The sequence below is a fragment of the Callorhinus ursinus genome, unplaced genomic scaffold (genome assembly GCF_003265705.2).
Source record: "Callorhinus ursinus isolate GAN/ISIS: 27379988/994484 unplaced genomic scaffold, GSC_fseal_2.0 scaffold9, whole genome shotgun sequence".
NCBI classification, from domain to species: domain Eukaryota; kingdom Metazoa; phylum Chordata; class Mammalia; order Carnivora; family Otariidae; genus Callorhinus; species Callorhinus ursinus.
Genome location: NW_027397071.1, coordinates 27,692,187 through 27,717,995, shown reverse-complemented (window position 1 = coordinate 27,717,995; position 25,809 = coordinate 27,692,187). Strand labels below are relative to the sequence as shown.

Sequence of the window (25,809 nt, the reverse complement as noted above, 5' to 3'; positions counted from 1 at the left end):
GGTTTGCCTCCTAGGCTGGTGCATTTGAGATATAAACTTTTAAAATTTATTTTTGTGAATACTGTTTATATCTGCATTCTGATCATGTATAAGGCTATTTTTCTTAGAAAATTGTGGAAACATTTAGTTTTACATAATAAAAAAAAAGTGAACCAACAGTTTATTTTCTGCTCCTTCATCTATGGGTACTCTTTAAGTTCATGAATATGGGTATCAATGAATCACTTTCTATCATTCAAGGACAGATATGGAAAGTTTGAATTTTAAGTATCAAACATTGTTTTTTAATTCCAACTGGTATCTACGATCGCATATACCATCTTATTTTAATGATCTATTTATGTTTCTGTCTATCCCACTAGACTGTGAGCTTTTCAAAGACAGTGATTCTGTCTTACTCAATTTTTCACATCCGGGGGCTAGCGCCATCCCTGGCATGAACCTCTATGGCCAGGATATTTTCAGCCTAAGACCTCCATGTGAAGGTTTTTCTCTAGTTCTTACAATTGAATGGAATGTAGCATTGCAGTAAAATTCAGATGAAAAAAAGCCACAACACCATCCAGCTAGCAGGCTGGAGGCTCCCTTGTCTGCAACCTCTAGTAGCATTATGAAAATAATACTTTGTAGTAATTGAATCCTAGAAAATCTCCATTTCCAGTCTGTATAGAGCCCAGTGCAGCAGTCCAGGTGTAGAAATTCTGGGAATCCTGCTACTGCCTCAAGACCCAAGCTGTCAACCCTACCCTCATCTTCTTACTTTTTTTTAAACCCCTGGTACATAGAATTTAATTATCAAGCACTCCAGTTTATAACACATGGCTATCATCTGTCTGCACACACACAAAAAAACACCCATTTTATTTTTGCTATAATATATTAGATACATATTTCCTTAGACATACAAGTTTCCTTGGAAAGTAGAGTGTGGCTTAGTATATTTAAATTTAAAACGTAATTTTCTTATATAGTCAATATTTAATTACTAAATGTACTAATAATTGCATACTGTTTCCTATGTGTTCACTAAACATTATGCTTTTGGTTTCTGTTCATTTTGCATGTAACTGAGTGAATATAATTCATTACTTCTGACTTCTGTATTCCAACATATGCATATACCATAATTTACTTAGCCACCTTTTTAATACCTCCTAATCCTTGCTACCACAAATAATCCTGCAATGGACATATGTTTCCACTTGTGAATTTATCTACATGCTTCATTTCTTTGAGTAGTATCAGATTTCCCTCCAGGATGGCTGTACCAGTTTATACCCCCATCAGCAGTTCTTACAAGTTCTCGTCTCTCCATATCCCTGCCAACACTTGATATTATGCGTTTTTTTAATCTTTGCCAATTTAATGGATATAAAAAATTTATCACATATAAATAATGGTTGGTGCCTTATTTTCTAGTTAGTAGTTGCTGCTCTAAAGAGATGTTACTGGTTTTTGTTGCAATGAGAACTGACATTCTTGTCTTGCTCTCACTCTCAAAAGGAAAACATCTAATATCTCCAAGGAGCATGATCCTTGCTGTATTTCTTCAGTGGATAAACTTTTTAAATTTAAGGAACACTTATTATTTTTCAAAACAGTTTCTTCAAAAAGTATTAAGAACTTAATGTGTAATAGTCACTATTCTAGGACCTACAGACAAAATAGTGAACAAAAGTGACAAAATCCCTGTACTCAAAGATCCTGTGGTAGGAAAACCAGAAAATAAGCAAGATATGTAAGGTAAGGAATACCTACCAGACCAAGATGCTGAACTAACACAACTTCTGGATCCCTCTCCTAAGACCGATCCCACTAAAAATATCAAGATATTGAGAAACTTTTAAGAAAACCCGTGGGGCATTGCTGTTGGCAATGGAAGAAAGTGGACAGATTCACAAAATATTTTGGAAAACATAGTTGGTGACTGTGTGTATACAGTGAGTTTCTAAAAAAAGGAAGCATCAACCATTGTGGTAACGGTGACTAACTTCTTAAAAGTAAAAAAAAAAAAAAATCATGTGAAAGCAGGACAATAGCCATACCACACACATGACATCTTTAACCTTATTCCAACCAGAGATTAAATATACAAACTGTATTAAAATTGGTACTAATATAAATATAATTAATCACAAATCTGCCAATAGTATGTTTCATGTTTGCAAGGAGATCTCCTTACGTGCATTTGGCATTACTACCAGGTGTTCATAACTATTTCAAAAATTCCTAGACTGAGATTGTTTTAAAGATTTTATTTATTTATTTGACAGAGTAAGAGAGGGAGAGAGACGGAGAGAGCACAAGTAGGGGGAGTAGCAGAGAGAGAGAGAGAGAAGCAGACTCCCTAGGGAGCAGGGAGCCCGAAACGGGGCTCCAACCCTGGACCCTGAGATCATGACCTGAGCTGAAAGCAGACGCTTAACCGACTAAGCCACACAGGTGCCCCTAGACTTGGATTTATTTTAATAAAAAAAGAAAACTAGGTTTCATTTTTGTCAAACAGGACGAGCCAGCTACCAATCTCTGTCAGGTAAGGATTCCCACTGCTTGAAGGATGGCAAAGATTGCAACAATACCAACCACCAGGAAAAGGGGCCCACAGACACTGGCCCACTGTGCATCTTGTATTGGTTCAGAGTTCCTAGGGAAGAACTGAACACACAAGACACCAGTCAGAAAAATGTTTTACTCAACAAAAGAAGAAGATACACAGCAAGATCAGTGTCTGCACTGTGAGGCAGTTTCTCATGGCCAAGGGTTCTCTCCCAACAGCCCATGTAGGGTGATGGATTGCACATAACCCTCTCAGGCTGCAGAAGAGTGGAGAAGAATAGGGTTGGCCAGGTGCCACATGACAGACAGACACTTAATAAGCAATACAAGAAATTCACTGTGCATCCAGGACAGGGAAAGATTTCTCCTAATAAGGAAGAAGAATCTGGGTGCCAAGCAATAGCTTGGTACCCAGTTTCCATATTAGGGAATAGTCCAGGCCTAGGGCACCTACTGGGCAATCCCCAGGTGTGCAACAGGTCACATGATGACTGCTTCCCCAGCAATTTTTATAGGCAGCCACAATTTATTCTCTTTTCCATTCTTAAGTACTTTTTTACATAAGCATCAGAAGGGCTACTGATAGGAAATCACAAACACTATTAAGAAAAAGCTATCCAACTGTTGTATAACAAATTCAGATTTCCTGATCCATCCTTCTTCTCCAACATATGACATGTTAATTAAGAAAAATTGCTGATTTGGGGGCACCTGGGTGGCACAGTCCGTTAAGCGTCCATCTGTTGGTTTCAGCACAGGTCATGATCTCCCCGCGCCCCCCATCCCATCCAGGCCTTGTAGGGCTCCATGTTTAGCGGGGAGTCTGCTAGAGATTCTCTCCCTCTGCCCCTCCCCCCACTCGAGCACTCATGCTCTCTCTCTCTCAAATAAATAAATCTTTAAGAAAAAAAGAGTAATTGCTGATTTGGGAAAGAGTAAAAAACAAGTTATACTGATTTGTGATGTATCAAAACCAGTATATCACAGAAAGTAAAAGTAGGAAATGCTCATAACAAAAAATTCACTGGAAACAAAGGTATCTGCAAAAAAAATGTTTTTCAACCTCTCAAAAGCTGCAGGTGGGTTATGGAATTCTACCAGCTCAAGTAATTTCAGTCTCTGTTTGGAGATGAAATTGCTTACATCTTTACCACTATAATGTTTGGCATATTTGAATCAGACCAGCCTTGATAGATACCTAAGAACCTTCATACTTAAGAGCTTATTGTCACTGGTCCCCAGAGGGCTGTTCATTTTTATGAGTTTACATATGTCAGTTACACCTTATTTAATGGGCTCTATCTATTTAAGACTATCAACGAAACTTGTATCAAACTGCAGACAGGCAAACAAATGTAACATGCTACCAGTGAGAGAATCCATGGAAAGAGATTGAAAAGGTCAAAAGGAATTTAATGCAGGCATCTTTTAAGTACTCTAGTTGTTGAGTGGAAAGCTGTCTATTCCTGAGAAAGAAGAGGTCTAATTCCCAAGCAGATAGGGCTAATATACTATAGTTTCTAAAAACATACTCAGAGGGGCTCAGTCGTTAAGAGTCTGCCTTCGACTCAGATCATGATCCCAGGGTCCTAGGATGGAGCCCCACATCGGGCTCCCTGCTCCGCGGGAAGCCTGCTTCTCCCTCCCCCACTCCCCCTGCTTGTGTTCCCTCTCGCACTGTGTCTCTCTCTGTCAAATAAATAAAATCTTTAAAAAATAAAAATTAAAAATTAAAACATACTCAGAAAGACAGGATTCAGACTTCTAAAAGGTAAAATACACGGCTCCTAAAATGTAAAGGCCACACTATGAGAATCTGTCACCCAGTTTTGGACTATAATCTAGTGTTTATAATATTTTGGTAAACCATGCTACTATCACATTTGAGTTTTCAGTTATACTCTTGCCACATTTGTGGCTATATATGTTTCTCTCGCTCTAAAGTGCAAAGTTGTTTAGGGCAGGGAATCTAGTGTAATGGAAATAAGATGGATTCCAAAGTTGGAAGACTTGAGGTTGAATTTCATATATGACACTTTTTGTGTACTGGAACTTAGGCAAGTCTCTGCGGCTTGGTTTTCTCCTCTCTAAATGAGGATAGCCACATAGCTACTTCCCAAGGTTTAAAATGAGAAGATGTATGAGAAATAAATGTGTACATTCGAGAGCATTCTACATATACTGATGACTACTATTGCATACCCTTGTGTCCCCCAGAGTAGCAGAGTGTTGTGAACATTCATAGCACTCACTACCTGCTTGTTGACTGGAACACACTCATCTAAAATAGTGAATTCATCTTATACGATAAGAATTGGGAGGCCCTCTTCATGAGGCACATTTCAAGGGCAGAGAAAACTCAGCTTGTGAAGCCAGCCTAGTTTCCCCTATGACCCACAGCATGTTTAGTGACCTTAAGCTATCCAAGAGTTTATTGTTCTCCCAATTTAACCCCAACCCCTCTCCTATCTTCAGTTATTACTTCTCAGAAATCTTATTTCCTAAAATTCAAAAGGTCTCAGTTAGCCAACTAGGTAAACTAAGCTTTGCAAATAAGGAAGAGAGTAGAGAACCCCATAACACCTCCCTTCCTGCCATTGTCTCAGTATTTCCCATCTGGTATATATCAGTTATTTTCTCACAAACCTTGGGTCCCACCCTAAGCAATATTAAAAGCCTACTTTAAAAAATTTTAGAAGTATATTCAGTTGTTGTATTTCATGGTGCTATAGCCTTTCAAATTTCTGTAATTGTTATAAAAACCCTAGGTTCCACCTGGACAAATTTGGGGCTCCACTAGTAGGGTACTGATCACCAGTTAAGAACCATAGATCTAACAAATGAACAATGATTCCTAAAAACACATAAGCTAAAGGAGGACATATTCTTTAGATGCATTTTCTTCAGGCAGGTCTTCAGAGGTTTTTCAAAAGTTCACAAAGACAATAAAACTCTATTATATGGTATTCTTCTCTTCTTGAACTCAAGAGTGCTCCATGTCAAATCAGCAAACCGTAACTAGGAGTAAAGAATACGGAGTCAACCAGTGAAAATTTGAATATCTATAACTCATTAGTTATGTGACTTCAGACAGCTTCGCTTTAAAGGGGAAAATAAAAGCATCCACCTCTAGCCCTACTCCAAACCCACTGGGGCCTTTAGAAAAAGCTTCTCCTTCCTCAAAGTACTTTACTGTCTACCAGAAAACTGTCATATATATACATGTGTATATATATGTATGTATAATATACGTGTATATATATGTATATGTATATATACAAAATTTCATCAACCACCAATGTGAATGATACTTCCTACAGTTTATGTGGTGTACCACCTGCAAAGCCATGTGTGGTGATAATCCCTTCTTCATAAGTAAGTGAGATTTTATCTTGCCATTTAAAGCATTTAGAACAATTTCAATACATTTCTATTATTATTATTACTATCATTATTATTTAGTAATGCCCAGCCTATACATCTATGATAAAAAGAAACCTATAACATTAATACTGTCCTTCCCAGACAATAATATAACATCATTATAATCAACTTCCACTGTACAAATGCCTTGCACTTTCTAAATGAGAAAAGCAAGAGAAGCATTAAAACCATTTTCTAAACAATTTTCAATATTTTAGAGTCTGGTAAAATTTCTAGTCAATCCAAAATGTTTGCATTGCCAACATATACTTACCAATGCCACTCTAGTCTGCCTTTTTTTCTCTGTCTTCTCATATTAACAGAAAATAAGAATATAACTATAGCAAAGTATGCTTATAGTTCAAATCTGGACATAGATTCTCAGGAAAAGCAAGCACACAAAAAATAAATAAATAAAAAGGAGAAACAAAATATATTTAAATTATATTCAGTTCTCCTGTTGAATTGAAATAAAAATCTCTTCGGAAAGTTAAAATTTGCTTGTTTGTTCCCTTTGGCTTGGTTTGGTTAATTTTATTTGTTCTTAGGGTAAAGGAGTGTTGTTAAGGATTTGGAACAGGGGACAAGTACCTTTCATTTTTAAATAAATTGGGTTTACACACTGATATTAATTTTCATATAGATATGTGAAAGAAATCTCTGAGCTCCAACCTCGTGGCCATACCCTAGTCTAGAAGCAACTTCATTCACATTAAATGCAGGGGAAAAGAACGTGCTTATAAATGGAAAAGGAAATAGTTTACAATTAAGCAGAGCTGAATGCCCTAACAGACAATATGCAAGGAATAAAAATGGAAAACATTTCAGTCCTTCTTTTGCTTTCTTGGTCTAACACATCTCTCCTTGATGAGCTAGTCTGACCACAGCTGGGCTTTACATTTCTGTAATTAGCACAGCAGAAGCCCAAGCAAGGGCACGGCTTTTCTTCTTCTATTGTTTGCGCATTGGGGGGCAGGATTCTAAATGTCAGATGCTTCCTCCTATTACAAAGTGGCCTACTAGCTCCTTAAAAACCAGTTTGAAAACCTTTCAAGAATCATTGAATTGGGCCCCATATCCCACATTAGGTAGAGATTCTAGCAGCAGGGACCTCCAAAGGGCTTGTCATTTTCTTAGGAAAAAATAAGAGCAAAAATAAATGAGCTTTTAGGCTGCCTTGTGGAAAGCTCTGGTGTAAATTTAAAGGTACTAGACCCTGCCCCTTGATTTCACATTCATGTCATTCCATAGAAGGAAAGAGGCTTTCTTTTAAGTCAGCAGAGAAAGCGGGAGGAAAAGCCAAATCGTGACTTCTGTGTGTGAGTTTTAGAATACCCAGACGTTCATTTTCATACCTACTTACTGACAGCTAGGTCTCCTAAGTCAGTAAATAACCTAAGAAGAAAAAGTTTGGATTCTTGTTTTCCTGACAGTTATATAATATGTAGGTCCTGTAAAATACTAGGCACTGATTTTATATCACTAGAAAACTGCCGGCTATCCAGACACCTAAAAGTTTTATATAGTCCTAATTACTGCGGTGTAGGGTGGTAGGGAACTAAATCAACTGTTCCTTATTTTTTTTTCCCTTGTGAGTTGCCAACCCTTGGAAATAAAGCTGAGGATTAACTTAAATGGGAAAGAAACCCTATGTTGCTTAGGTTATTTGAAAAATCCACATAACTTGGACACACACTCTCACCTTCTTTTTCTATTTTTCTAGGTTAGATGAAACTCTAAAGACCGTGATGAAAGAGAGAAAAGTAATCATTATTCTGAGAGCCCTTCAGGCCAGCCTTGTCTCAGGACCTGTGGCCCATTACTGAGTAATACGGTATAAAATTCCACTGAGCCAACTAGGTACGCCACCACAAAACCAAAGAGCAAGATCACCGATTCCTAACTCGAACGGCAACAGTCAGGGTGACAGTGGGAGGGAGGGTATAGAATCACGTAGCACAGTTTTTCACCCCTGGTGAGTCACGCTCCCCAAATTTGAGAACCATTACATCAGACAAAATGTCCTAAACTCTTCTCTACTTTTCCTCTACCTGAAAGGGAAGAATTCGGTGCCACCACCACCATGACAGTCTTGAGGGAAAGGTGAAATCCTATTTAAAAGATAGAAATCATTTTACTGATGAATGACAATTTCTTTCTCACTTATCAATAATCTCCTCAAGCAGCCAAATGCTTACCTGTGGGGTAGTTTTTAATTTTTAGAGAATGAAATGTGGGAGACAGCTTAAGGAGAGAAAAAAGTCCTTAGAAAGAAGAGCAGCACCTTGTAGTTACTTGGGTCAGCTGCACCCTTAACCTTAATCTCTGCTGTTAATGCTCACCATTCCCCAAACCTCCATCATTTCTCTTCAAACTAACATGTTATTTGGTGTGAAGTAGAAAAGATATTGGGGAGAGTCACAACACAACTAATATATTTGGATCCATTCTGTGTCCCTTCCCTTATATATGTGTTTTTATGTGTTCACCTACATGTATGTGCGTGCATGTGTGTGCATGCAAGCATGTGTACGTGGCTGTACAAGCATCAAGTCTCAAGAGTATAGCTCAGTGCTGTCCATCAGAACTTTCTGTGATGGTGGAAAAGGTCTGTATCTGCCCTGCCCAACATGGTAGCCACTAGCCACCTGTGGCTAGTGAGCACTTAAACTAAAATTAGAATTTTAATTTAAAATTCAAAATTAATTTAAATTAATTTAAAATTTAAATTTTAAATTAATTTAAAGTTAAATAGCCACATGTGATAAATAATGGCTACTATATCAGACAGAGCAGGTATAGAGGATCAGTGTCTTTATTAGATATAATAATAGCACGTGTTGGCACAGATATATAAAAGTTCTAGTTGTCCACAGATCAATCTCAAATACATAGAACAGTAGATTGTATATACTATATATAATATGTATATACTAGCATACTAATGGATTGAGTCTTAATCAGCTCATTTGTCAGGAACAAGCTGGGCAGTCATTAAGGAATTCAAGATTCCTGTGACTTCCATGGCTGTTCTAAGGATTGTCATTCCATTTAGCTGAAATAGGCGAAAGCATGGAGGAGGCTATATCAGAGTTTTTGATAGGTCAGGCCTCGAAACAGAGTACTTCCACTTAACGTTTCATTGACCAGAACTCAGTCACATGTGCATCTATCAGCAAACATCAAAAATATAGCCATGTAGTCAGAAAGAAGGGAAACAGATTTTGGTTAACAACTAACAGTTTATGCCACTACAAGTGATCGTTTCTTTCTACATAAAAGCATACTCTTCGCTAAAACCAGAGAAAACTAAAGTTTTATTTTTGAAGGGAATACCAAGTATCTTTTCATAAGAAGATACAATAACTAATATTTAAGGTTGAAATACACTTTTCAAGTCCTTGAAAAGGGTTAGTAGGAAAACATAAGCTTTATTTATAGAAGATACAGGAAATGAGAGTTAAACAGACAGACATGCATTCTTATCTGGCATTTGTGAGATAAGTGTTGTATATATACACGTATGTGCACACGTGTGTGTGTATGTGTATAACTACACATGTAAAAAGAATAAGATTTTTTTTTTTACCCTCTCATCCCAAGGTGAAAATTGTTGAATCAATTTTGTCTCCTTTGGGGCAATATCACAATGAGATAAGGAATCTGAGTCCAGAAAAGTTAAGTTACTTATCCAAGGTCTCAAAGCTAATTAGCTGACCAACCAGAAATGATTCTTAGGTGTCTTGACCACCAATCCAGTGCTATTTCCACTATAATATAGTGAATCCTCATATTATTTAGAGAATACACATACTAGCATCCCAATTGTCCACAGTGTAAACAAAAGAGAAGAAAATGAACAATGTCTTATAAGATACGATATAGTAGCTGGGGTGTTTTTGTTTGCTTGCTTAATGACTTGTTTATTTTTCTTTTAGGTTTTTTTTTTTTTCCTGTGTAGTAAATAACACAGGAGGAGGTATACCCAGAATTTCAATAACCATCACATGTAAAGCTGCTGGGAAAAAGGAAATGAAAGTCGAGTCAAAGTAAAACTCACACCCAGTCAGCCCTCTAATGACCAAATGACTTTTCAGGTCACAATGTGTCTCCCTTCTCTTTGCATCCCTCAATGACAAAGAATGGTGAATGTCAAGAAGGGTGGTCTATACTTTCCCAAGTACAAATCCAAGACTTGTTAAAAAGGGTCTCAGTGTTGCCAGTACCAAAGGGATCAAGGATGGATGGCTTTTCTAATGAAATAGCATTGCCATTGTTTCCAACCAAGCACCAGCTAATGGGAAAAAAATTTAAAACAGCACATCTCACAAGCACCTATCTGAAACATGCTCTGTGTTCAGAGCAAAAAACAAGGGACAGATGTCTGTCACATTAGAAATGGCTTTCAAAATCTACAAAAGTAATTTTTGGAGTTACTTTAAAATATTTTATACAGGAAAGATGATGGTACTGCTATACACATTAGATTAATTTGACAAGAACAAAGTTGATGGTCCCAATGCTACATCAGGTTGAAAATAATGACATTTTTATCAGGTTTTATTAGGGAATATTGTAACTGTATTTAACAGTGAGAAGAAACTGCAAATTTTCAGAATTATTTTAAAGTCTTTTAAAGTACCTCCAGAAATAAGCATAATCCAACTTTTCCTTTTAGTAACTGCTTAATCTTCCATGGTAAGAAAAGTTATATTCTTTCCTTTCAGTAGGACAGGTAAAATTGTCACTTAGAACATCAAAGCCGTTAAATTTGTTTTTCAAAAGAATCATCTCTTAGATTCTATAACACTAGCATTCTAGATACTTTTCTACTACTGTTTTAATGAAAGAAAAAAATCTGGCTAAAATTGCACTATATGACCTTTGCATTAATAGTCTTGCCTCTTATCTGTCAAGCTAATAAAGAGTTCAGGGAATCATATGGACTCATCTGGAAATGATAGAATTTCTGCCTTTGTCTTTCTTCCCTGGACACTAATGGCTTTTTGTCAGTCGTCCTCACTCAGTGTATGACACATGAAGGCTTTCCATTTTAGTTGTCCATTAACTTCAAGCATTATGACAAGAACAAAGCAACCCCCTAAAGAAACTAAACTCAAACACTCATATTAAATTTCTCCAATTCCTCAGCTTATAAGGTGCTGTTTTCAATTGTCAATAATGTTCATAAGAGTAAGTGATATCCATTACTAATTAAAACAAGCTGTTTAAACAAATACAAAAGGTCACCAAGCCTGCAGATCAACATATTCACGCTATTGTTTGGTTTCCTGGTCATTACCATCTGATGATTTGTTTCTATCTTCTAGTCACTTATTTCCCTAAGTAACAAATGTAGAAAATAAGCACACAGAAAGCAACAGTCCACAATAAGTGCCAGGAGGCTCAGGGCTCCAAGGTGATAGTGGATATTGTTTCCCAAAGGTCAGTAATGTGCAGCATATCACTGCAAATGAAAGCAAAGAAATTTTCATTTATTTTTCCTGAGTTCATAGGGATCAAAGGCATAAACTACAGGGAAAATGCAGTTTTTATTAGGAAAAGTGACACCTGTAGTTTTCTGTAAGATTTTTAAACAACCATTTATCTATATGGATGTGCTATTAAGGCACAAATAAAATGTAATACCTTGTCTGACATGCTGAACAATGGCTTATTTTAAAAGTTTTATTTTTGTGCAACTAAGTCCCCTATAAAATATTTTGAAACTATTTGCTCAATCTTTGCTTGAGCTCTGACATTTGAAACTGACTTTTCTTTTAGACTTGTATTCCCTAACAGTATATTAATTACATAGAGGATATAATCTCTGAATTAATATCAAACCAATTGAGTAAGCCAATATAAGGAGTCAGATAGACTTTTTAAGCTTCTTAATATTAAGTTGTGTGATTCAGTTATTATAATCAATTCCAAGTTATCAACAGAAGTAGGAGAAATAATTTAAATTAACAAAACCCAGAGATAATTCCCAAGCCTCACTTTAGCCAATAGTATCAACATTGTCCGCCAAAGCTTTTATCCAAAATATTTATGTGCAATTGTTACTAATTTACAGATTTTTAATTCATCTTATTTAATTTTTTTCTGGCCTAAATTATAGCAGAGGTATAAATGAACCTTGAAGGAAGGAAGAGTAGAAAATAATCTTTGTTGCTATCTATTACATTCCTGTCTGAGTGATAAAACCTTTACATATATCATCTCATTTCATTCTGTGAGGTTAGTAATATTACCCACAATTTGAAAATAAGGTTACTAAATCTCAAAGAGTTTACATAAGTTATTCAAAGTCATCCACCTAGCAAGGAGTAGAATCCATGTAAACACTCCAATTAATTATATAATCAAGTCCAGCAGCCCTAGGACTTGACTCAACTCAATATGATCTTTTTACTTTAGCTAACCAGAAGACATACTGAGTTTGAAAGTTTTAAATGGTGTTTATTTGCAGGACATAATGGAGTTGCCTTATTCCATTCTAACCCTGTGATTACACATATTGTGACTTTGCTTCCAACTTTACAGCATTGTAGTTCTTTAGTGCATGGAAGCACTTCATTAGTAACCATACAGTGAAAACAATACAGCTGGATAGTAATGTTGACTTTGCCATTCAATGCAAAAAAAGAAAAGAAATTCAGATGTCTGTATCTAAAGAGCTATAACGTTTAGACATTTGAAAATTGTGGTTCTTATATTTTGAAATTCTGCAGAACTTGTAGCCATCAGTTAAACTCTATTTAACTACATTCTGCAAAATTAAAAAAGTAGGCACTTTTGGTACATAGAGCAGTGTGAAAAACAAGCAACCTCAAAAGCAAAATCTACAGGACAGTGCATTAAAAGTTAAATCTGATCCTTTTTCTATCCATCTAAGTAGTCTAGTTAAAAAGCTATTGTATCAAGTATAAACTAAGCCAAGATGAATATGTTTTGCCAAAACTTCAGAACCCACTTATAAATCACCAAATTCAGTATAAACCAATTTCAGTGAGTAAAAGCATGAGAAACTGTATATTAAATGTTTCTATACCTTAGGGGAAAGACTAAGCTTCATAGATATTCAAAATAATAATGAAATAGAATGTTTAACTTAAGAATAAATAAATCAGAATACCGAATTAAATGTCCTTTAATAACCTTAGTTTCTAAAATATAATGAAAAAGACATTTCCAACTTTTTTAAATTTTCTGAAACATGAAATGTCGAAAAAGAAACTCGAGATACTTTTGATGACAAGAAAACAAAAGTTCATTCAACTTGCTACCTCCCTGCAGACTCTCCATTGCCCTTCATTTTTATTCTTCCTTCCCACTGTCCTAAGTATTAACATATTCACCAGAACCTTATTAGGAAAAAAATCAAAGAGCGGGATATTCAAACCCATGGATTCATGGTCTATCTTAGCTACTGTGATAAAAGATTTGGTGGAGGAAAGGGTTTACACTGCAAAGCGAAGCGCACCATGACCTGCAAGACTGAAATTCTCCAGGCAAGTGAGAGCTGACTCTAAAATGTGGGGAAGTTCACTTGTGGAGACATAGCTGTGGGTGCCGAGGCTCGGAGGGAGCCTGCTTACCAAGGCTACCAGGCTACCGCAAAGTAGTAGAAGCGGTGGAGTGCAAAATCTGAACTTTTAAGTTTGCTTTGGTGGGGGACGTACCTGGCTTAAAGGTGTTGGGATGGCGAAGAGGGACAGAATCCCAGGAGTGACACGGTGGTCCGAGGATCCCCAGGGTCGCAGGAAGAACGGTGGCGCGGTGCTGTGCTGTTTCCAGGCATGGGAGCCGGGAACCTGGCAGAGAGCAGCAGGTCTTGGTGCCGCCATAAATTGCAAACTGCGGCGGGGTAGAGCGACCACCTTCCTGAGACAGGGCGGCAAGCATGGGGAAACCCTCCCCTTGAGGAACAGTGCGGGTCCATGCCTCCGGTGACCTTGAAATTTGGAACTTTGAAACTGGGTCACTCACCAGAGAGAAAAAGGCTCGGACTCCGGCAGGATTCAGACGGAAACGGGGGAAACAAGTACAGTGATTGGTTGCTTTTCTGCGAGGGCTCACTGAGGAATAGGGGGCACAAACTTTCAGGTCCAAGGTTAGAGGGCAGGGTGTAGCCATTTTCAGCCTGCTGATTAGTTATGAAAGCCTTCCGGGAGCAAAACAGCGCCACCTAGTGGAGGCTGGAGACCGAACACCAAGCCCCGCCCACTGAGCAATGGAGAAGCTTTTCCAGTGAAACAAGTCGGCCTGAGAATCCCTGCTGCAGGCCCCTCCCCCAGAAGAACAGTACAAACGACTAGCTCCCACGTAAGATGGAGGAATTCACCGCAAAAGAAAGAACGTGAGGTAGAATTCATGGCCAGGGTTTTAATCAATCCAGACATAAATAAGATGTCTGAACTAGAATTTAAAACAATGATTATAAGGATATTAGCTAGACTTGAAAAAGCACAGAAGACACTAGAGAATCCCTTTCTACAGAGGTAAAAGAACTAAAATCTTGTCAGGCCAAAATTAAAAATGCTGTAACCAAGATGCAAACACAAATGGAGGCCATAAAAATGAAGATGTATGAAACAGAGAAGTGTATCAATGATATAGAAGATAAAATTATGAAAAATAAGGAAGTTGAAAAGAAGAAGGAAAGAAAAGTAATGGACCACGAAGGTAGGCTTAGAGAACTCAGCAAATTAGTAAAACATGATAGTATTTGTATCATAGGAGTCCCAGAAGATGAAGACAGAGATAAAGGGGCAGAAGGTTTATTTGAACAAATTATAGCTGAAAACTTTCCAAATCTGAGGAAGGACACAGACATCAAAATCCAAGAAGCACAGAAAACTCCCATTAAATTCAACAAAAGTTGGCCATCACCAAAGCATAGCATTGTCAAATTCACAAAATACACAGACAAGGAAAGAATCCTGAAAGCAGCAAAGGAAAAAAGGTCCTTAACCTACAAGAGAAGACAGATTAGGTTTGTAGCAGATCTGTCCACAGAGACCTGGCAGGCCAGAAGTAAATGGAAGGAAATATTCAATGTGCTGAGTGGGAAAAATATGTACCCAAGAATTCCTTACCCAGTAAGGCTGTCATTCCAAAATAGAAGGAGAGATAAAGAGTTTTCCAGAAAAACAAAAACTAAAGGAGTTCATGATCACTAAACCAGCTCTGCAAGAAATTTTAACAGGGACTCTTTGAGTGGAGAAAAAAAAGACCAAAAGCAACAAAGGCTAGAAAGGACCAGAGAACATCACCAGAAACACCAACTCTATAGATAACAAAATGGCACTAAATTCATCTCTTTCAATAATAACTCCGAATGTAAGTAGACTAAATGCGCCAATCAAAAGACATAGGGTATCAGCATGGATTAAAAAAAAACAAGATCCAACTATATGCTGCCTACAAGAGATTCATTTTAGACCCAAAGACACCTACAGATTGAAAGTGAAGGGTTGGAGAACCATCTGCCATGCTAACGGACGTCAAAAGAAAGCCAGAGCAGCCATACTAACAGCAAAGTAGATTTTAATACAAAGGCTGTAACAAGAAATGAAGAAGGGCCAACATATAGTACATCATTAGTTTTTGATGTAGTTCAACAATTCATTAGTTGCGTGTAACACCCAGTGCTCATCACAACACGTGCCTTCCTTAATACCCATCACCCAGTTATATGTTGGCTAATTGAAGAATAATAATAAAAAATAAATTTAAAAATTATTAAAAATTTAAATTGAAAAAAAGAAATGAAGAAAGGCATTATAGCATAATTAAGTGGTCCATCCATCAAGAAGATCTAACAATTGTAAATCTTTGTGCCCCCAACTTGGAGGCACCCAAATAGATAAATCAATTAATAACAAACATAGAAACTCATCAGTGAACATACAGTAATAGTAGGGGACTTTAACACCTCACTTATAGCAATGGACAGATCATCTAAGCAGAAAATTATCAAGAAAAGAATGGCTTTGAATGACACACTAGACTGGATAGACTTAACAGATGTATTCAGAACATTTAATCCTAAAGCATCAGAATACACATTCTTCTTGAATGCACATGGAACATTCTCCAGAATACATCACAAATCAGTCCTCAACCAGTATAAAAAAATTGAGACCATATCATACATATTTTCAGGTCACAATGCTATGAAACAGGAAGTCAACCATAAGAAAAAGTTTGGAAAGACCTCAATACATGGAGATTAAAGAACATCCTACTAAAGAATGAATGGGTTAATCAGGAAATCAAAGAAGAATTTTAAAAATACATGGAAGCAAATGAAAATGAAAGCACAACTGCCCAAAACCTTTGTGATGCAGTAAAAGCAGTCCTAAGAGGGAAGTCTATTGCACTACAGGCCTACCTCAAGAAGAAAGAAAAGTCTTAAACATACAACCTAACCTTACACCTAAAGGAGCTAGAAAAGGAAGAGCAAACAAAGCCTAAAGCCAGCAGAAGAGAAATAATAAAGATTAGAGCAGAAATCTGTGATACAGAAACAAACAAACCAGTAGAACAGATTAATGAAACTAAGAGCTGGTTCTCCAAAAGAACTGATAAACTTGATAAACCCCTAGCCAGATTTATCACAAAGAAAAGAGAAAGGACCCAAATAGATAAAATCACAAATGACAGAAGAGTGATCACCACCAATAGTACAGAAATACAATTAGAATACTATGAAAAATTATATGCCAACAAACTGGGCAACCTGGAAGGGAAATGGACAAATTCCTAGAAACTTACAAATTACCAAAGCTGAAACAAGAAGAAATAGAAAATTTGAACAGACCCAGAACCAGCAAGGAATTGAATCAGTAATCAAAAATCTCCCAACAAAAGTCCTGGGCCAGATGGCTTCCCAGGGGAATTCTACCAGACATTTAAAGAAAAATTAATACCAATTCTTCTTCAAACTGTTCCAAAAAATAGAAATGGAAAGAAAACTTCCAAACTCATTCTATAAAGCCAGATAAGTTACCTTGATTCCAAAACCAGACAAAGACCCCACTAAAAAGGAGAATTACAGGCCAATATCCCTGATGAACATGGATACAAAAATTCTCAATAAAATACTAGCAAATCTAATTCAACAGTACATTAAAAGGATTTTTCACCATGATCAAGTGGCATTTATTCCTGTGATACACCATATTAAGAAAAGAAAGTATCAGAACCATATGATCCTGTCAATAGATGCAGAAAAAGCATTTGACAAAATACAGCATCCTTTCCTGATAAAAACCCTCAACAAAGTAGGGATAGATGTAACATACCTCAACATCATAAAGGCCATATATGAAAGACCCACAGCTAATATCATCCTCAATGGGGAAAAACTGAGAGCCTTTCCCCTATGGTCAGGAACAAGACAAGGATGTCCACTCTCACCATTACTATTTAAGATAGTACTGGAAGTCTTAGCCTCAGCAATCAGACAACAAAAAGAAATAAAAGGCATCCAAATTGGCAAGGAAGAAGTCAAACTTTCAATCTTCACAGATGACACGATACTCTATATAGAGAACCCAAAAGACTCATACATGAATTCAGCAAAGTCACAGGATACAAAATCAATGTGCAGAAATCTGTTGCATTTCTATACACCAATAATGAAACAACAGGAAAAGAAGTCAAGGAATCAATCCCATTTGCAATTGCACCAAAAACAATAAGATACCTAAGAATAAATCTAACTAAAGAGGTAAAATATCTATACTCTGAAAACTATAGAACACTTATGAAAGAAATTGAAGAGGACATAAAGAAATGGAAAAGTATTCAATGCTCACGGATTGGAAGAACATTGTTAAATTGTCTATCCTACCCAAAGCAATCTATATATTTAATGCAATCCTGGTCAAAATACCACCAGCATTTTTCAGAGAGCTAGAACAAACAATCCTAAAATTTGTATATAACCACAAAAGACCCTGAATAGCCAAAACAATTCTGAAAAAGAAAAACAAAACTGGGGGCATCACAATTCTGGATTTCAACCTATATTACAAAGCTGTTGTCATCAAAACAGAATGGTACCAGCAGAGAAAACAGACACATAGCAATGGAACAGAATAGAGAACCCAGAAATGGACCCACAACTATATGGTCAACTAATCTTCAACAAAGCAGGACGCAATATCCATTGGAAAAAAGACAGTCTCTTCAACAAATGATGTTGGGAAAACTAGACAGTAACATGCAGAAGATTGAAACTGGACCACTTTCTTATACCATACACAAAAATAAATTCAAAATGGATGAAAGACTTTAATGTGAGACAGGAAACCATTAGAGGAGAATACAGGCAGAAACCTCTTTGACCTTGATTGTAGCAACTTCTTACTAGACATGTCAACAATGGTAAGGGAAACAAAAGCAAAAATTAACTATTGAGACTTCATGCAGATAAAAAGCTTCTGCACAGCAAAAGAAACAATCAACAAAACTAAAAGGCAGCCTACAGAATGGGAGGAGATGTTTGCAAACGACATATCTGATAAAGGTTTAGTATCCAAAATCTCCAAAGAACTTATCAAACTCCACACCCAAAAAACAAATAACCCAGTTAAGAAATGGGCAGAAGAAATGAATAGACAATTTTCCCAAAAAAAAATCCAGATGGCCAACAGACACATGAAAAGATGTTCAACATCACTCATCATCAGGGAAATACAAATCAAAACCACAATGAGATACTATCTCACACTTGTCAGGATAACACAAGAAAAAACAGGTGTTGCTGAGGATGTGGAGAAAAGGGAACCTTCTGGCACTGTTGGTGGGAATGTAAACTCGTGCAGCCATTCTGGAGAACAGTATGGAGGTTCCTCAAAATTTGAAAAATAGGGACGCTTGAGTGGCTCCATCAGTTAAGCGTCACCAAGCTCAGGTCTTGATCCGAGGGTCTTGGGATAGAGTCCCACATCTGGCTCCCTGCTCAGCAGGGAGTCTGCTTCTCCCTCTCCCTTTCCCCCGCCCCCCTGCTCATTCTCTCTCTCTCTCTCTCTCAAATAAATAAATAAAATCTTTTAAAAATGTTAAAAATAGAACTACCCTATGATCCAGCAATTCCACTACTAGGTATTTTCCCAAAGGATACAAAAATACAGGTTTGAAAGGATACATGCACCCCAGTGTTTATAGCAGCATTATCAACAATAACCAAACTATGGAGAGAGCCCAAATGTCCATCAACTGATGAATGGATAAAGAAGAGGTGGTGTATATATACAATGGAATATTACTGAGCCATCAAAAAGAATGAAATGTTGCCATTTCAAATGACACGGATGGAGCTTGGGTGTATTATGCTAAGTGAAATAAGTCAGTCAGAGAAAGACAAATACTATATGATCTCCCTCAGATGTGGAATTTAAGAAAGAAAACAAATTAACATATGGGAAGGGAGAAAGTAAAAAACTGAAAATAAAAAGAGGGAAATAAGCCATAAGAGACTCTTAAGGATAAAGAACAAACTGAGGGTTGAGTGAGGGTGGGATGGGCTAGATGGGTGATGAGTATTAAGGAGGGCACGAGTTATGATGAGCACTGAGTGTTGTATGTAAGTGAATCGCTGAATTCTACTTCAGAAAGCAATGTTGCACTGTATGTTAACTACCTAAAATTTAAATTTAAATAAGCAAATAAATAAAATGACCATAAAGCTAAAAAAATAAAAAATAAAATAAAATGTGATGCCTCTAATACTATTATGAAAGAGGTAATTCAAGTGTGACATAGAAACACGTTTCACACAGTTGTTCGTTAAACCTTAAGAAAATAAAGACTTCATTGCATGATCACCTCTGAACATCAGTCTTTATAACATACCAGTAAGAACACATGACTTAAAAGAAGGCCTCAGAAGAAATCTCAGCTCTCTTCCTTGTTAGTTGTATGACCTTAGGATAGTCATTTAATGTTTCCAGAATTTAGTCTCTTCACATAATGTTAAAATAATAGAACATTAATTTGTTGCAATAATTAAATGTAATGAGACACTTTAAGCACCTATCACAGAATCTGGCCCCTAAAAGATACCCAGAATGTCAAGAATTCTGATAACATAGCTATTCAAATAAAGTGAGGTAAGTCAGTGAAAATGATCCAATTACATCATCTTATCTATCTTCACTTCCCATAAAAATGACTTTTTAAAAAATCCCACCATATGTAATTGCAGAATTCAGGCTACCAAAGGAAAAGAAGGAGAATTGGATAGGCTACAGTGAAAACTCTTGCATTTCTACCAGAAACTCATGTGCACACATTCACAGACTCAGGGTCAAGGCACAGAGAGAATGGGGTAAGAATATTTGACTCCATTTCAAATGAAAACTCAGATGACCACTTTATTTTGCAGAAGATCTTCAATAGCAAGGTTTACAAATTTAGTGGTCAGTTACTATTTTAACAGTACATAATTGGTACATATGTAATTCTGTCATAGATTAGAGACCTCCAAGCCATTTTTTAAAAATGTAACAGTGAGTGACTTGTGATTTGAGGGTTGCATTGAAAAATACAAGGTTAACTAAATATTGAGTATAGATCATTTAAACAGTGTTAAGAAGAAGTTCCAATATAATACTGGAATTTTGCATTTTATAGTAGAGGTACAGTGAGAAAAAATAGAAGGAAAGATTTTATGACTAGTTATTTCTAGACAATAAAAAAGCATAAATATGTTCTGCAATTCCATTTTATTTCTGCAGCAAGATATAATATGGGACTTTAGTAATGTGTTGCATTTGAGATCAACAAAAAAGTTGAGCTGATAACTACATACTAGATATTAACAGGTACAATTAATATGAATGTCACAGCACAAGTATTTTATATGATAATGCATCATATATACTCACAAAGATCACTCTCAAGATGACCCCCAATGATCCTTGCAAGAGTGTTTCCTCACTCTGCTTCCTATATGAGCAGGTGGGGGGTCCAAATGCCTTTGTTAATTTGAATTGTTTTTGTCCCTTTTAGATCAAGCTGGCATGGTTCCATGAGTATAATTCTCTTAAAACTTTTGTGGGTCTTATACAAATCTTATTAAGGCTCACTCTGCTAGAGAAAAGCCACACCCACAAATCTTGTTTCAATATGTCCTTATCTATGGTAAGTTTCTCATAATGCTGCTGCAGAAAACCACCCTAAATATTCTTAGAAGCTCTGTTGTTCAGTGGAAATGTTTTGTGAAGAATGTTTTTAAAATCTGTACAGGGATTTTTTTCTCTGTTCCAGGCACTTCCTTAAATCTTTCTGAGTTCTTGGGGTGCCTGGGTGCCTCAGTCATAAAGCGTCTGCCTTCTGGGTCAGGTCATGATCCCAGGGTCCTAGGATCGAGCCCCGCATCAGGCTCCCTGCTCAGCAGAAGCCTGCTTCTCCCTCTCCCACTCTCCCTGCTTGTGTTCCTTCTCTCGCTGTTTCTCTCTCTGTCAAATAAATAAATAAAATCTTTAAAAAAAAAAACCTTTCTGAGTTCTCTCACAAAAGGTTTTACAGTCACACACAGTGGCTTCACCGTGTTTTCCTGACAGTGCCTAGATATGATATTTGCCCAGAAGCTTTTTCTTATTTTTAGCATTGTTTGCTCTCCGGAGAGCCTGGGCATGAGAAAAAATTTTATTTTTTGAACTCAGCTCCTTAGGATTTAACTGAACTTCTTTGAACTTACCTTGTTCCTCTTGCACTTTACTCTAAACAAAAGAAATGACCAGGTAGCAATGTCAACACTCAGCCTGGAAATACCCTTAGATAGATGACTCAGCTTCTGCAGTACATTTTCCACCTTCAGTGTTACCACAAGTGACAGTGCTGAAACTTCCATAAAGATCTAACAATAATCCCCTATTCTCCAGTTTACAATAGCGTGTTTCCCACTTTCTTTCTGGAATAGCCTCCTGAAGGGTTCCACTAACAGTCTCAAGGCCCTTCCAACTTCCACTCACCACCCAGCCCCAAAGCAACTGCCATATTTTTCAGGTTTTGTTTCAGCAACACCCTATTTCTGGTACTAAAATCTGCGTCAGTTACTATGGTTCTGCAACAAGTTTCCCCAAAACATGGTGACTTATCACCATAGTGATCATGTATTATCTCGTGATTTCTGTGGATCATGAATTCAGAGAGGTCTCAGCTAAGAGGTTATCATTTGGGGTCTCTCACGAGATTTCAGTCAGATGCCTGCTGGAGAGTCAGGCATCTGGAGGCCACTTTTTATTGAAAAGGAAGGAGAATTCAGGGGGAAGAACCAAAAGCCCAGAGGCCAAAGGGAATCATTTCTAGGATTTAGAACCGAGCCCTAATCCAGGGACTGGCAACATGTGCCTAACTGGGCTTCAGAATCCTTTGAAGCGGGGCACCTGGGTGGCTCAGTCAGTTAAGCATCTGCCTTTGGCTCCGGTCGTGATCCCAGGGTCCCGGGATCCAGTCCTGTGTTCGGCTCCCTGCTCAGCGAGGAGTCTACGTCTCCCTCTTCCTTTGCCCCTCCCCCTGCTCGTGTTTCTCTTTCTCTTTCTCTCGAATAAATAAGTAAAATCTTTTTTCAAAAAATAATTAAATAAATAAAAGAATCCTTTGGAGTGGGGACTTGTGTGCCTCTCACTTTTCCCAGTCTGAAACATTACAGTCATTAGTGGCTATCCTTGCCACCATTGTATTTGGTTAGGGGGACAATATCATACAACATCTTGCTTTAGCTCAAAGGCCTTCAAATAAGAAACTATACTCAAGGACTGTTAGGTAGCCTTATTCGTATCTGAACCCGAGTTAGATATCAAGATCCTGATCCTAGAGCTTGAGCTGATGCTGCAACAGCTGAGACTTTTTGGAGCTTTGAGAGGGAGAAGTATATTTTACATTTGAGAGGGATGTGCATTATTAGGGACGGGACTGTGATTCCTGGCCCCTAGAGCTTTGTCTCCTCGTGTTCATTCCTTATGTATTACTCTCCCACGTTGACTTAAGGCTGGCCTATATGACCAATAGGATATGAGAGAAGTGATGGCATTTGACTTCCAAGTCTAGGTTATAAAAGGTATTTCAGTGTCCGTCTTAGCCTCAGGATCTCTCACTCTGGAGGAAGTCAGTTGCTGTCTCATGAGGACACCCCAGCAGCCCAGTGGAGATCCCCAGATGCAGAAAACTTGAGACTCATGGCCAACTGTCAGCAGTTGTGAAGGAGCCACTCTGAAAGCGGGTCCTCTACCTCCAGTCAGGCCTTCAGAGGATGGCACCCCTAACCAACATCTGACTACAAATGCATGGGAGATCCCAAGAGATGCCCAGCTGTGCCCTTTCCACAGAAAACAGGAGAGATAATAAATGATTGTTGTTGTTTGAGCAACCAAGTTTGGAAATAATTTGTTACACAGCCATAGTAGCTTATACAGAAATATCAGATTAATTAAATGTTGAAAATATGTAGTTATTCAAAAGTAAAAATATAATAAAGAAAACATAACTTATGCTTTGTAGCAGAGAAGATACACTGAGAAAAAAAAGAAAATGTGACAGGAATTAAGATATTTTGACTCAAGAGAAGAAATTCTATGTGTGTTTTGCAACGCATTTTATTCCAGTAGTAAGATATAATGTGGGACATCACTAAGACGCTATATATAAGATCACTCAAAAAGTACATTTGATAATTATATACTAGGCATTAACAGCTGCAATTAACCCAGAATATCATAGTATAAGCATTATCAATATGTTAATGTCATACATATTAATAAAGTACACAGAATCAGTTTAAAAAAAAACTGTAAGGGTCTAAAACTTCATACTTCACAAATGGAGACCATGTCATATAATTTCAGAATGCAAGCAAAGTTAATCCTTTTTATCATTTTAAAAAGAATTTAAGGGCACCTGGGTGGCTCAGTTGGTTAAGTGACTGCCTTCGGCTCAGGTCATGATCCTGGAGTCCCTGGATCGAGTCCCACATCGGGCTCCCTGCTCAGCAGGGAGTCTGCCTCTCTCTCTGACCCTCTTCCCTCTTGTGCTCTCTCTCATTCTCTCTCTCAAATAAATAAAATCTTAAAAAAAAAAAAAAAGAATTTAAGATACTGTCAAAATTTCTTTTAAATGAATTTCTTTTAAACAAACATGGCACCAAAAGTTTGTTTACTCTTATTTGCGTGCAATAGGCAATATGTATTAACCTATCCAACTTTACAAATAAAGTGATTGTAATTATTACAATCCATATAATTTAGCAGGTTTTTTTAAAAAAATTACACCCAAGCAACACCTTTCCATATGGCCAATTAGTAGAGTCGTAAAATGCAGCAAATATATGATGCTGTATTGAACATCTGTGTTGGTTATCCTATGGGAATTTTTAATAAAGGACCAAGCAGCATATTGATGTTAATTCTACGTTACCGGGACTTTAAATAAAAAACTAAAATAAATAGCATCCATTAAACTGATCACACTGTTGTAACTCAAATTGTGTTTATTATGCTAATGGAACATGAAATTAAGAAAAAGACCTTTATGCCAGTGGAATTAATTAATGAGCTTTATGAAGGCATTGGGATGTAATTTATTTCTAGATAAGTAAGTCTAATTTGCAGTTCCATGGGTCTCTGCAATGCTGATTGTAATAGTTATTCCTGCAGATGTGCTGCTCACAGCATGTCTTTCCATTAGAACTGAACACCTCATTATATAAACTGTACCTAATTAAACATAATACAGTGGTGACTTGTTAAACTGGCCTTTTTAAGTCAGCAGCTGCCTAAGCTAATAATACTGTACACAAGATTTATATCATCTTCCCTATAATACTGATATTAAAATATACTGCCCAAGGGATTGATAACTAATTTACCAGTATGTAACAGGTACATTTCTGATCCTGTGATAAGAGATTAAAGACCAGCAGCCCATAAAAATAAAATGAATTCTAGTCCATTTGGAACTCAAGAGTACTAGGGAAACTTTACTAAAACTACATACCTTTTTTAAAAATCAGTGAAATAGTCATGAAAAGAAAGTGAACACTAAACGTAAAAAATATAAATAAATAAATGTGAAAGATCTAGAGGTCCTTCGGGTATTTTTCAAGTACATACAAAAGTTTTTTCAGAGTCAACATGCTGCAGTTACAATTGTCACTTTTGGTCACATCTGGATATGAAATATGGCATTTGCCATTGGAGGTAAGGAAAATACTTAGAATACCGACCTTGCTCTGCTTTACTTGGGTTTTGAACTGATATCCTTAACAGAAACTATAATCTTCTTCCTTTTTTTAATTGTTAGCCAGTAAGGTGAAAATAATAGCCATGAAGCTTGAACTCAGTCTGTAACACGAAGTATAGCATACACTGAAATATCCATGCCAATTCACGTTCTTCTCCAACTCCACACTCACCTGATTATACCCTTCATCCTTTAACACTCAGCTCAGGCCTGAAATGCTCTGAAAAGCACTTTTTGACTCACACCCACTCTCTCGGGTATTTCTTGTTATCTTTCCTAAACGTCAGTGCTTCTGGGTAATTACTGCAGGTATAACGCCGCGCTATAGAGGTCCGGAACACGTGTCCATCTCCTCACTCCTCCCCACCGACAAATTATAGCGCAAAGGCTACCTACAATTTATCACCACAACGCAACTCCTAACTGGATCCTAGGAACTAATAAATATTAGTTGATTGGATGATGCAAATAATCCTCAGCATGGGACTTTGCTGTTAATTCTTTCTGCGCTGAACTCTGATAACTTTATAGGGTTATAGCAGGTCACTCGGTAAATAATTGTCAATGTAA

At 37.1% G+C, this 25,809-nt stretch overlaps 1 long non-coding RNA gene across 1 annotated transcript in view; it reads right to left on the bottom strand.

Moving 5' to 3' along the window:
- LOC141373419 (uncharacterized) overlaps positions 1-25,597 on the bottom strand; it is an 83,898-nt gene extending 58,301 nt beyond the window's left edge. Inside the window, exon 1 of the long non-coding RNA XR_012379383.1 lies at positions 25,223-25,597. This is a non-coding gene — a long non-coding RNA (uncharacterized lncRNA). The remainder of the gene's footprint in view (positions 1-25,222) is intronic.
- Positions 25,598-25,809: the final 212 nt, after the last annotated feature.